Below are 12943 nucleotides of genomic sequence, written 5' to 3'. Positions count from 1 at the left end.
TGGAAATAACTGAATTCGCATTCAGAAAATTTATCTTGACTTTAAAAGATGCAGAAATGGTTTATGTGCACATTGGTGAAATTGGTTTATCAATCTGAGTCACGATGAATTTTATATTAATTTCTGAACATGTGGGCTTTGCTTGTCAGGCTTGAACTTATGACTAATGGGCCTTAAGCTGTTAGCAGCCCACATTATAAATAAGTTATTGCAGTACAGAAATTACACAACATAGGTCACAAAATTTTCGAAAACCCTAGTTGTTCTCTCTAGGTGTGGCCGCCCCCTCTCCTCTCTCTGTTCGAAAATTCCAGCCTGTGAATTTTGAATTTGCAGTCTGGTTTAACGGATCAAATTCGTTAATTCTCTTCGTAGAAACTTCTGATAGATTTTCTAGTGCAATCTATGAGAGAGATTAAACTTCTGTTCGTGGACCTGATTGAAGAATTGTTCGTCCATCAGTTCCTGGGATATACAACAAGAGCAGAGTTATCTGTTGGTGTCCATAATCTCGTTTCGAGATTCAAGGTAAAAATTTAATTGTTATTTAATTTTTACACGCACAATTTAATCGTAAAGTTTTGATACCCATGATATGGAATCGTTCCATATAAAATTTTAAAACTTCCGCTGCACTGGGTATCAATTCTGATTGATCTGAACACCGTTTTCCAACAGTGGTATCAGAGCCAGGTTGCTCAGATCAAGCGATTAAATTAATCGATTGTACAAAATTTTTAAGCCTCGGTTTTTGAAACAAAACAAATTTTTAAAATTAAATTTTTGACGAGCAAAACACGGGCAGCGATTGGATCGCTGCCCAAGGGCAGCGATTGTCGCTGCCCAGTGCAGCGATGGTTGCTGCCCATAGCTGCCCAGCGTAGTGCTGGGCGCTGCGCAGGGCAGCGCCGTGGCAGCGATGTGATTGCTGCCAGGCCCGAGCCCCTTTTGGGGCGCGGGCTGCCCGGGATCGTCCCGGGCGTCCCGGGAAAATTAATTTTTTATTTTTAATTAAAATTTTAATATGTTAAAATTTTATTTTTGGTCCGATCGAAAATTGTTTTTGATTGATCCACGAGGCGTCGGATCGAATTGTTCGAGTCCGAAAATTTTAAAATTGATTTTTCGATAAATTTGAATTTTTGGAAAATTTATAGATTTTATCCATTAAATTAGATTTTATGAAATTAATTATTTTTGGTACAATTGATGATAAGATATGATCTTATGGAAATATTGAGTAAAATATGATTTTATGTATAAAATTGGATTTTATATGTAAAATATGATTTTGTTTGATAAAAAGATAAAATATGATTTTGTATGTAAAATAAGATTTTATATATGGAATATGATTTTATCCTTTTTAATTTAATTGCCATTGCATGTTATCCAATAAATTAATTTTGAATTAAATATTATTGGATAAGGATGATCGATTGCCATGACCAATTTTGTAGGTGAATGTTAGGGAATTTACATTTGTTTTTATTGTTGTTGGATTTATTAATGGGCCTGGTTTATGGCCCAATATGAATTGTCATATGTAATAAAAGTGGGCCTGGTTTATGGCCCGTTCCCACCCCTTAAAATGTATCCCCTACTTGTCATAGTTATTTATTGTAAATACATTATACTTAGTGGGAGATGAAGATTGGAAGCGTGGTGGGCCCAGCAGACAATAAAGACTGAAGAAATGTAAATTGGAAGCACAATGTAATAGGATTGTATTGCATACTTGCATATCACCTAGGATTGGACTTAGACTCGTGATTGGCAACCACGGGTCGATTAGTAATGGAATCGATCATCCTAAAATATAATATATGATATTATCGTTGTATGCATGTTTAGACTAAATTGTATGAATCCCGCAAGCATACAAATTTTAAATGATGAGACAAATTTTCAAAAATTAAAATCCCTCATTTTAAATATTATTTAAAATTGATATCAAGATTAAAAAGGAATTTAAATACTGTTTAAATGTTCCTACCTTCCATCAACGATCAATGTATGAGATGCTACCCGAGGATACGGTCCGGCTCATATTATTGGGGGGGCTCGTTCGTCGGAAAGCTGTACATTGGATCGACACATATTGTAAGTTGGGTGGAACTCCCATGGGATTTGCTCATATTATTGGGGATCCACATGGCGACCGTCCATCACAACTTAATATTGATGGGTCATCTTGACGTGTTACAATAAACGGCGTCATATTATTGGGCCCTTATTGGACATGAGGTAAAAACATGGAGGTTGCTTTGGAAGCAATTGGGCTCTACCTTTTGAAAATTATGGTTGGCTGATATTATTCAGGACCATAGTTTGTCAATTGGACTCCATGTTCCCACTAAGGAAAATAGTTTCCCGTTTTCACTAGAGGGTAGTGAAATCGTTAAAATAGTGGGAGTGAGATTCATAAAATAAATTTCGCCTATTTTATGTCTTAGTAAATTAATTAAACAATCACTGATTATTGTCTGTTTCTTTTCAGTATTTCATTAAGATGAATTCGCACAATCCACTATTCTCTATTCTCGAACAAAATAAACTGACTGGCGCAAACTATACGGAATGGTTCCGTAAGTTGAAGATTGTCTTGACCTCGGAGAAGATGCTCTACGTGTTAGAAAAATCTCCTCCGAAGGAAGCACCAACTGATATAAGTCCGGAAAAGTTGGCCAAACTTGATAAATGGTGGGACCATGATATCAAGGCCAAATGCTATATGCAAGCTTCGATGTCTGATGAACTCCAAAGGCGATTTGAGGATACCGTGAATGCTGCTGACATTCACGTACAACTCAAGGAACTTTTTGGGGCTCAATCGAGAGCTGAAAGGTTCGCTACTGTAAAAGAGTTAATGACGTGTCGCATGCGTGAAGGGACTTCAGTCCGTGATCATGGGGTACGCGTGATTTGGCTCATTCAGAAGTTGGTAACGCTTGATTTGGTATTGGAGCATGAACTCAATGTAGACTTATTACTTCTCTCTCTTCCTTCATCATTTGACGGTTTTGTGGTGAATTTCAATATGAACAAGATAGAGGCCTCCCTTGAAGAGATGGTCAATATGCTTGTAACTTATGAAGCCACATTAAAGAAGGATAAACCGGTTCTCTTGGTGGGCTCCTCTTCTTCTGCTAAGAAGGGGCCAAGTACAAAGGGTAAGAAACGTTCTGCCCTATCCAAGAAAACCGGACCCGAGAAGAAGAACAAGACAAAGGTTTCAAACATGGAAAAGTCCAAGGATGTTTTCCATCACTGCAAGAAACCCGGTCATTGGAAACGTAACTGCAAGGAATATCTAGAGCAGTTGCGAACTTCGAAGGGTATGTTTTATATTGAAATAAATGTTTCACTTAATACAACTTCTTGGGTATTGGATACCGGATGTGGATCTCACATTTGCAATGATTTGCAGGTGATGACAAGAAGTCGCAAGCTTAGAATGGGTGAGACCCAGCTGAGGCTCGGAAATGGTTCTAGAGTTGAAGCCAAAGCTGTGGGAGACGTTTATTTAATTTTGCAGAACGATTTTAAGTTACTTTTGAGAGATGTTTTATTTGTTCCAGACTTGATTAAAAACATTATTTCTGTTTCTATGCTTGATAGAGATGGTTTTTCTTGCAATTTTGTGAATGGAATTTGCAATATTTACAAGAATGAATGTTTGATTGGAAATGGACAACTTGAAAATGATCTATATAACTTAAAATTAAAAGACGTTCCAATAAATTATGTCGATAAACCGGTAACAACAAATAAAAGAAAAAACGATAGTCAAAACCCGGCAAATCTTTGGCATGCTAGGCTAGGTCATATTTCCTCAAGGAGGATGAACAAGCTAGTGGGAGAGGGCATGTTTGATATGTCTGATATTAACTCTCTACCTACTTGTGAATCCTGCCTGAAAGGAAAAATGACTAAATCTCCATTCAAGGGGAAACCTGAGCGTAGTCAAAATCTGTTGGATTTGATCCATACAGATGTTTGTGGTCCATTTAGAATTGGTACTCAATTTGGCCACACCTACTTCATTACCTTTACTGATGATTATTCAAGGTATGGGTATTTATATTTAATGAAATATAAGTCTGAAGCATTTGAAAAGTTCAAAGAATTCAAGGCTGAAGTAGAAAACAAGCTAGGTAAAAGTATTAAAGCACTTCGATCGGATCGAGGTGGAGAATACTTGAGTACCGAGTTTTTGAGCTATCTAAAAGAGAATGGGATTTTCTCTCAGTGGACTCCTCCTATGACACCTCAGCTGAATGGTGTATCGGAGCGTCGTAATCGAACTTTGTTGGACATGGTTCGATCCATGATGAGCTTCACTGAGCTCCCACCTTCGTTTTGGGGCTATGCTCTTGAAACGACGGTATTGTTGTTGAACAACGTCCACACTAAAGCAGTGAACAAAACACCATACGAGTTATGGAATGGCAAAACTCCTAAGTATTCGTACTTGAGGATTTGGGGATGTCCAGCTTACGTGAAGCAGACAGTGGGAGATAAGTTGGATGGTCGATCCACCTTATGTTATTTTGTAGGATATCCGAAGAATTCAATCGGATATTATTTCTATCATCCTACTGAAACAAAAGTGTTTGTTTCAAGGAATGCCACCTTCTTGGAGAAGGAGTTCTTATTGGATAAGAAAGGCAAGATGATGGAACTCGAAGAAATTCGAGAAGAACCCGAAATACAAAATAATGATCCCATACCTCAAGAATCTTCAGAGGACATGCCTATACCTAGAAGATTCGAGAGGACTTCTAGACCTCCTATTCGATATGGTCTTCTTCTTGAAGAGGATCAAGATGAACCCGACGTTGGATGTGATCCAAGAAACTTCAAGGAAGCAATTTCTGATGCGGATTCAAATTTATGGCTTGAAGCTATGCAGTCGGAAATAGATTCGATGCATACAAACCAAGTTTGTTCTATAGTAGATCCTCCCGATGGAATTGTTCCAATAGGGTGTAAATGGATCTACAAGAGAAAGCTTGGGCCTGATGGTAAGGTATTGACCTACAAGGCACGGTTGGTGGCGAAAGGTTATACTCAAAGACAAGGAGTTGACTATGATGAAACCTTTTCACTAGTTGCAATGTTCAAGTCCATAAGAATCCTTATTGCCATATCTGCTTGGTATGACTATGAGATATGATAAATGGATGTGAAGACTGCATTTCTTAATGGAAACATTAAGGAAGAGATCTATATGACGCAGCCTGAGGGATACACATCCATGGGAAGCGAGCATAAGGTATGCAAGCTTCAGAGATCAATATATGGTCTCAAACAAGCATCAAGAAGTTGGAACCAGAAATTTGATGAAACAATAAAGGATTTTGGTTTCATCAAGAACCAGGAGGAACCGTGCGTGTACAAGAAAGTAGTTAAGGATGCTGTGACATTCTTAGTACTTTATGTTGATGACATCTTACTCATTGGGAATGATGTAGGGATGTTGCAGTCAACAAAGATATGGTTATCAGGTAGATTTTCGATGAAGGATTTAGGTGAGACATCCTATATTCTAGGAATTCAGATCTATAGAGATAGATCTAAAAGAATGATATGACTCACTCAATCAACTTACATCGAAATCATATTGAAAAGGTTTTCAATGGATGGGTCCAAGAGAGGACATCTACCTATGTGTCATGGAGTTTCTCTATCCAAGTCCATGTGTCCCAAGACTAATGAAGAGATAGAGAAAATGACACATGTACCATATGCGTCAGCCATAGGTAGTATCATGTATGGGATGATATCTACCAGACCGGATGTGGCATTTGCTCTGAGTGTCACGAGCAGATATCAAGCCAATCCCGGTCAAATGCATTGGAAAGTCGTGAAGGAAATTCTTAAGTACTTACGAAGGACTAAGAATATGTTCATGGTATATGGAGGAAGAGAACTGAAATTGGAAGGCTATACCGACTCTAGCTTTCAAAGTGACGTGGATGACTCGAAGTCAACCTCTGGATTTGTGTTCATGCTCAATGGTGCTGTCTCTTGGAAGAGTTCCAAGCAGGACACCACAGCGGATTCCACCACTGAGGCAGAATACATTGCGGCATCAGCTGCTGCTAAAGAGGCCGTTTGGATGAGGAATTTCGTCCAAGAGTTGGGCGTCATTCCTGAAGCTGTTGGTCCAGTCCCGGTGTACTGTGACAACACGGGTGCCATTGCTCAGGCAAAGGAACCAAGGTCTCATCAAAGATCCAAACACGTACTGAGGAAATACCACATCATCCGGGAGATCGTGGAAAGAGGAGACATCACTGTCGAGAGAGTGGCCTCTGCAGACAATATCGCTGATCCACTTACTAAGCCCTTGCCAGGACCATTATTTGACAAACATCGCGAAGCAATGGGACTACGTAGTATGACTAGTTGGCTTTAGGGCAAGTGGGAGATTGAAAGAGTGGGTGCCCGGTGAGCCAACTTGTGGGTAAGGGCTTTTATGACTCTATGTATAAACAATCTTTTGTTTAATATAATTTACACTTTTATAATGGCATTTACTTTATCTTTTATCATATTATTATGTTGTGACATACTATAAGATGTTTAGATGAAGACCTTGAATATACTATAGTGTATGTAAGATGTGGTGGCACATGGGGATGGCTATCATGAAACACATCTTATAGTCACTGTATATTCTAAACAGTTCCTAGTTGATTAAGAAGTCCGTTAATAAGGATAAGGATCGCTCGAGATTGAGACTAGCATTTGCGATGCCGAGTACCACGTTTCATTGGTATGGAACATAGAGATGTTCAAAGCATGCAAATGGATATTCATACGATGAATGATCGAACTACCCTATCCGAACTTTCCAAGTGGTTATCACTTATCGAGTGGATAAAGTCCGCAGTTTTGGTTGTACAACATTAGTCCTTACTACTTGAAACATCATTGAGACTCTATATGCTAGTACTGTACTTTGACTCGTTTACCGACTCTATTGGGGTCATCAGGTGTCGGGATTGGGTACAGTTACGACACATATAGGAGTCGACGCTTTGTTGTCAAGGATTCACCACATACTTGCTAGTGTGGATATCCTATGCAATCTGAGGAGATATTAGTGTGACGAATCTCTGGCCAGAGTACATGATGTGTTTTAAGAAATGGTTTCTTAGTAGCACATGCGATGTCACTATTTGATCTTCAAGATGCATTGCATAGTTATCGAATCTCGAATGACTCTCGATTTACAAATGGTTGTTGATTCGATCGGGATATATGGGTGAAGGGACCGTACTGTACGCTAACCAAAATCTATTGGTTCTTGCAGGCACTATCGGTGATACCTAGGGAATCTTGGGGCGATGTTGCTAGGCGCTCTTACCATGATTCGATGGGCAAGTCGGAAATTGTTGTTCCGAGTCACAAGGAGTTGTGAGCCCACGGCTAGCTGTATCCCTGAACCATTGAGGGTCACACAAGTAATGGATTTCTAATCCCCGTTGAGATAATTAAATTTAAAGAGTTAAATTTAGTGAATAAAGAAGTGAGACTTCTTATATCAGAGTAGAAGAGTAAGATTTCCTAAAATGACATAGGGATGAGCATTTTTGGAAATCACTGAATTCGGATTCAGAAAATTTATCTTGACTTTAAAAGATGCAGAAATGGTTTCTGTGCACATTGGTGAAATTGGTTTATCAATCTGAGTCACGATGAATTTTATATTAATTTCTGAACATGCGGGCTTTGCTTGTCAGGCTTGAACTTATGACTAATGGGCCCTAAGCTGTTAGCAGCCCACATTATAAATAAGTTATTGCAGTACAGAAATTACACAACATAGGTCACAAAATTTTCGAAAACCCTAGCTGTTCTCTCTAGGTGTGGCCGCCCCCTCTCCTCTCTCTGTTCGAAAATTCCAGCCTGTGAATTTTGAATTTGCAGTCTGGTTTAACGGATCAAATTCGTTAATTCTCTTCGTAGAAACTTCTGATAGATTTTCTAGTGCAATCTATGAGAGGGATTAAACTTCTGTTTGTGGACCTGATTGAAGAATTGTTCGTCCATCAGTTCTTGGGATATACAACAAGAGCAGAGTTATATGTTGGTGTCCATAATCTCGTTTCCAGATTCAAGGTAAAAATTTAATTGTTATTTAATTTTTACACGCACAATTTAATCGTAAAGTTTTGATACCCATGATATGGAATCGTTCCATATAAAATTTTAAAACTTCCGCTGCACCGGGTATCAATTTTGATTGATCTGAACATCGTTTTCCAACATCCTACAGCTTGAGCAAAAACAGAAGTATGCAGCATGGAAAGCGGCAGATATAAGGAAGGCTATAAAAGAAGGGAGGAAGCCTCAGCTAGGCCCGAGAGGTAACTCCCAAGACTTTTGATGTGTAATGTTTTGTTTCTAAGTTTGTGCTTTAGTACTTCTGTTAATTACCAAACTTAGAAACTTAGAGCCGTTATTGGATTCCCAGGCTGGGTCAAAAGTATAAACATATTGCAGTGCTAGGGCCCGAGAGCTGTAATGTTTTGTTGCAGAATTTCTTGGTTTCGTTGATTTTGAAGATGACTTTTCTGTGATGTTTATCTTTTTTTATGGTAATTTAAAAGTTTTAATCGATGTTTCAAGCTTGTGATGTAATTTTCTTGGTTTGTTTTTTTTTTCCCCTTAAAAATTAGTTAGACTTATATTCTCGGTAGATCTACTTTTTTAGTTGCATATATGGTTCTAAGATCTAAAATTGAGTTTTTTCCACTGAATATTCTATATATAAGTGGTTGATCAGTTCTGCTGTTGAATTTCATACTTTATCCAATGGTTTAGGCTCGTAACATTCGATTCAGCTCCATATATATAATTTCTTTGATAAAAGTGAATCTTGTATTTTGTTCCTCTAAAAAACATGCAGACAGATCTATTGTATTGCTCTCATGAGAAATCTCTGCCTTGTTTTGAATCAGCCAATAGATATTTTTTGATGTGTTTCATATGATTTTGCATTCTGTATGTGGCTTAGGAGATTAAATAAAAGGTTTGGATAAATAAGTATTTATGTTGTATGGCCTCGGTGGGTATAGTGTCACTTCTCAATGGGTTTCCCTTTTTCCCCCATAAATCTGTGTTTTATTATTCATGCTAGTTGAGTGATAGTTGTCTGCAAACCATCAGCATGTCCAATATGATTCTTGAGTGCGTGTTGAATCACGTGATTAATTTGGAGAACAAAGAAATGAAATTATTTCTACATAACATTAATTTTACAGAGGATAATTTCCCTAGAGCCTTTAATACCATTTTCTGTGTTATTTTAATCCCAGATGCCATACCTGAAAGAGTGGGTGCCCGGTGAGCCAACTTGTGGCTAAGGGCTTTGATGACTCTTTGTATAAACAATCTTTTGTTTAATATAATTTACACTTTTATTAATGGCAATGACTTTATCTTTCTTCATATTGTTATATTGTGATATACTATTGTTGTTTTGATAAAGACCTTGAATATACTATAGTTTATGTAAGATGTGGTAGTACATGGGGATGTCTATCATGAAACACATCTTATAGTCACTGTATATTCTAAATGGTTCCTAGTCGATTGAGCCGTCCGTTAATAAGGATAAGGATCGCTCGAGATTGAGACTAGCATTTGCGATGCCGAGTACCACGTTTCATTGGTATGGAACATAGAGATGTTCAAAGCATGCAAATGGATATTCATACGATGAATGATCGAACTACCCTATCCGGACTTTCCAAGTGGTTATCACTTATCGAGTGGATAAAGTCCGCAGTTTTGGTTGTACACCATTAGTCTTTACTACTTGAAACATCATTGAAACTCTATATGCTAGTACTGTACTTTGACTCGTTTACTGACTCTATTGGGGTCATCAGGTGTCGGGATTGGGTATAGTTACAACACATATAGGAGTCGATGCTTTGTTGTCAAGGATTCACCACATACTTGCGAGTGTGGATATCCTATGCAATCTGAGGAGATATTAGTGTGACGAATCTCTGGCCAGAGTACATGATGTGTTTTAAGAAATGGTTTCTTAGTAGCACATGCGATGTCACTATTTGATCTTCAAGATGTATTGCATAGTTATCGAATCTCGAACGACTCTCGATTTACCAATGGTTGTTGATTCGATCGGGATATTTGGATGAAGGGACCGTACTGTACGCTAACCAAAATCTATTGGTTCTTGCAGGCACTATCAGTGATACCTAGGGAATCATGGGGCGATGTTGCTAGGCGCTCTTACCATGATTCGATGGGCAAGTCGGAAATTGTTGTTCCGAGTCACAAGGAGTTGTGAGCCCACGACTAGCTGTATCCCTGAACCATTGAGGGTCACACAGAGTAATGGATTTTTAATCCCCATTGAGATAGTTAAATTTAAAGAGTTAAATTTAATGAACAAAGAAGTGGGACTTCTTATTTAAGAGTAGAGGAGTAAGATTTCCTAAAATGACATAGGGATGGGCATTTTTAGAAATCATTGAATTCGGATTCAGAAAATTTATCTTGACTCTAAAAGATGCAGAAATGGTTTCTGTGAACATTGGTGAAATTGGTTTATCAATCTGAGTCACGATGAATTTTATATTAATTTTTGAACATGCGGGCTTTGTTTGTCAGGCTTGTACTTATGACTAATGGGCCCTAAGCTGTTAGCAGCCCACATTATAAATAAGTTATTGCAGTACATAAATTAAATAACAGAGGTCACAAAATATTTTCGAAAACCCTAGCTGTGTTTTCTCTAAGTGGCCGGCCCCCTCCCTCTCTCTATCGGAAAAATCCAGCCTGTGAATTTTGAATTTGCAGTCTGGTTTAACGGATCAAATTCGTTAATTCTCTTCGTAGAAACTTCTGATAGATTTTCTAGTGCAATCTATCAGAGGGATTAAATCTCTGTTCGTGGACCTGATTGGAGAACAGTTCGTCCATTAGTTCCAGGGATATACAACAAGAGCAGAGTAATCTGTTGGTGTCCATAATCTCGATTCGAGATTGGATGTAAAAATTTAATTGTGATTTAATTTTTACACGCACAATTTATTCGTAAAGTTTTGATACCCATTATGGAATCGTTCCATATAAAAATTTTTAAACTTCCGCTGCACCGGGTATCAATTCTGATTGATCTGATCACCGTTCTCCAACAGTGGTATCAGAGACAGGTTGCTCAGATCAAGCGATTAAATTAATCGATTGTACAAAATTTTTTAAGCCTCGGTTTTTGAAACAAAATAAATTTTTTAAAATAAAAATTTTTTTTTTTTCGGGCAAAACACGGGCAGCGATTGGATCGCTGCCCGGGGGGCAGCGATGGTCGCTGCGCAGGGTAGCGCACGGCGTTGCCCTTGGGCAGCGATCGTCGCTGCCCTAGGGGCAGCGACGGGCTGCCCGGGGGCTCGGGCAGCCCGGGAAAAAAAATTTAATTTTTAATTTTAAATTAAAATTTTAATATGTTAAAATTCTATTTTTGGTCCGATCAAAAATTGTTTTTGATTGGTCCACGAGGCATCGGATCGAATTGTTCGAGTCCGAAAATTTTAAAATTGATTTTTGGATAAATTTGAATTTTTGGAAAATTTATAGATTTTATCCGTTAAATCAGATTTTATGAAATTAATTATTTTTGGTACAATTGATGATAAGATATTATCTTATGGAAATATTGAGTAAAATATGATTTTATGTATAAAATTAGATTTTATATGTAAAATATGATTTTATTTGATAAAAAGATAAAATATGATTTTGTATGTAAAATAAGATTTTATATATGGAATATGATTTTATCCTTTTAAATTTAATTGACATTGCATGTTATCCAATAAATTAATTTTGAATTAAATGTTATTGGATAAGGATGATCGATTGTCATGACCAATTTTGTAGGTGTATGTTAGGAATTTACATTTGTTTTTATTGTTGTTGGATTTATTAATGGGCCTGGTTTATTGCCCAATATGAATTGTCATATGTAATAAAAGTGGGCCTGGTTTATGGCCCGTTCCCACACCTTAAAATGTATCCCCTACTTGTCATGGTTATTTATTGTAAATACATTAGACTTAGTGGAAGATGAAGATTTTAGGAAGCCAAAACTATACCTGCGTCCGTCGCCAGCCCACTGATGGCGACTATCCCGCAACTAGGGGCACACCCCTACTGCAGTTCCACAGCTTCGATAACAGCTCTGCTACTTGAGCACTGTTCCGCTACTATGTCAGAAAATGTCTCACTATACTAAAATATACTTCTTACTTAAACTCTAAAATAAAAGCATCCAAAGCCCTAAAATAGAGCATCGTGGGCGAAGGAGAGGATTTGGTGCGCTTGAAAATAAGGCTCTTTGGCTCTTTTTATAGACAAGGGTTCAGACTGTCCGAACCCTCCTTCGGATCGCCCGAACTCTGCATGCTTGACAAGTGTCACTGCCAGCACTTTGGACCGTCCGATCGGGTACTTCGGATCGTCCGATCTCAAATATTACGTCATCCGTGACGTCATCTACTCGGACACATGTCTAGGCTACTGTTTGGACCGTCCGATCCTAGACTTCGGATCGTCCGAACTCTAGTCTCAGCCAATCAAATTATTTTTCTTATCTTATCTTATCTTATCTGATGGAGATCGGACCGTCCGATCCCTCTTCGGATCGTCCGAACTCCGCCCTTCCGAACTAGAACAGGCCCTCTGAACTCAACCACTTTGGACCATCCGATCCTTAGTTCGAAGCCTCTGATCCTGTATAAGACTCGGAACCTTTTCGACTATTTACGAGTGTTCTGGATCCATTTTTGAGCTCTCTGGACCCAGTTGGAAACTTCTTAATCATGTTTTATTCAATCTAAACATGATTATTCGATTAATTATCACTTAATCATTGATTCTGGATACGGGTCACTAT

The sequence above is a fragment of the Henckelia pumila genome, chromosome 3 (assembly GCF_033568475.1).
Source record: "Henckelia pumila isolate YLH828 chromosome 3, ASM3356847v2, whole genome shotgun sequence".
NCBI lineage: Eukaryota > Viridiplantae > Streptophyta > Magnoliopsida > Lamiales > Gesneriaceae > Henckelia > Henckelia pumila.
This window is presented reverse-complemented; position numbering follows the sequence as displayed.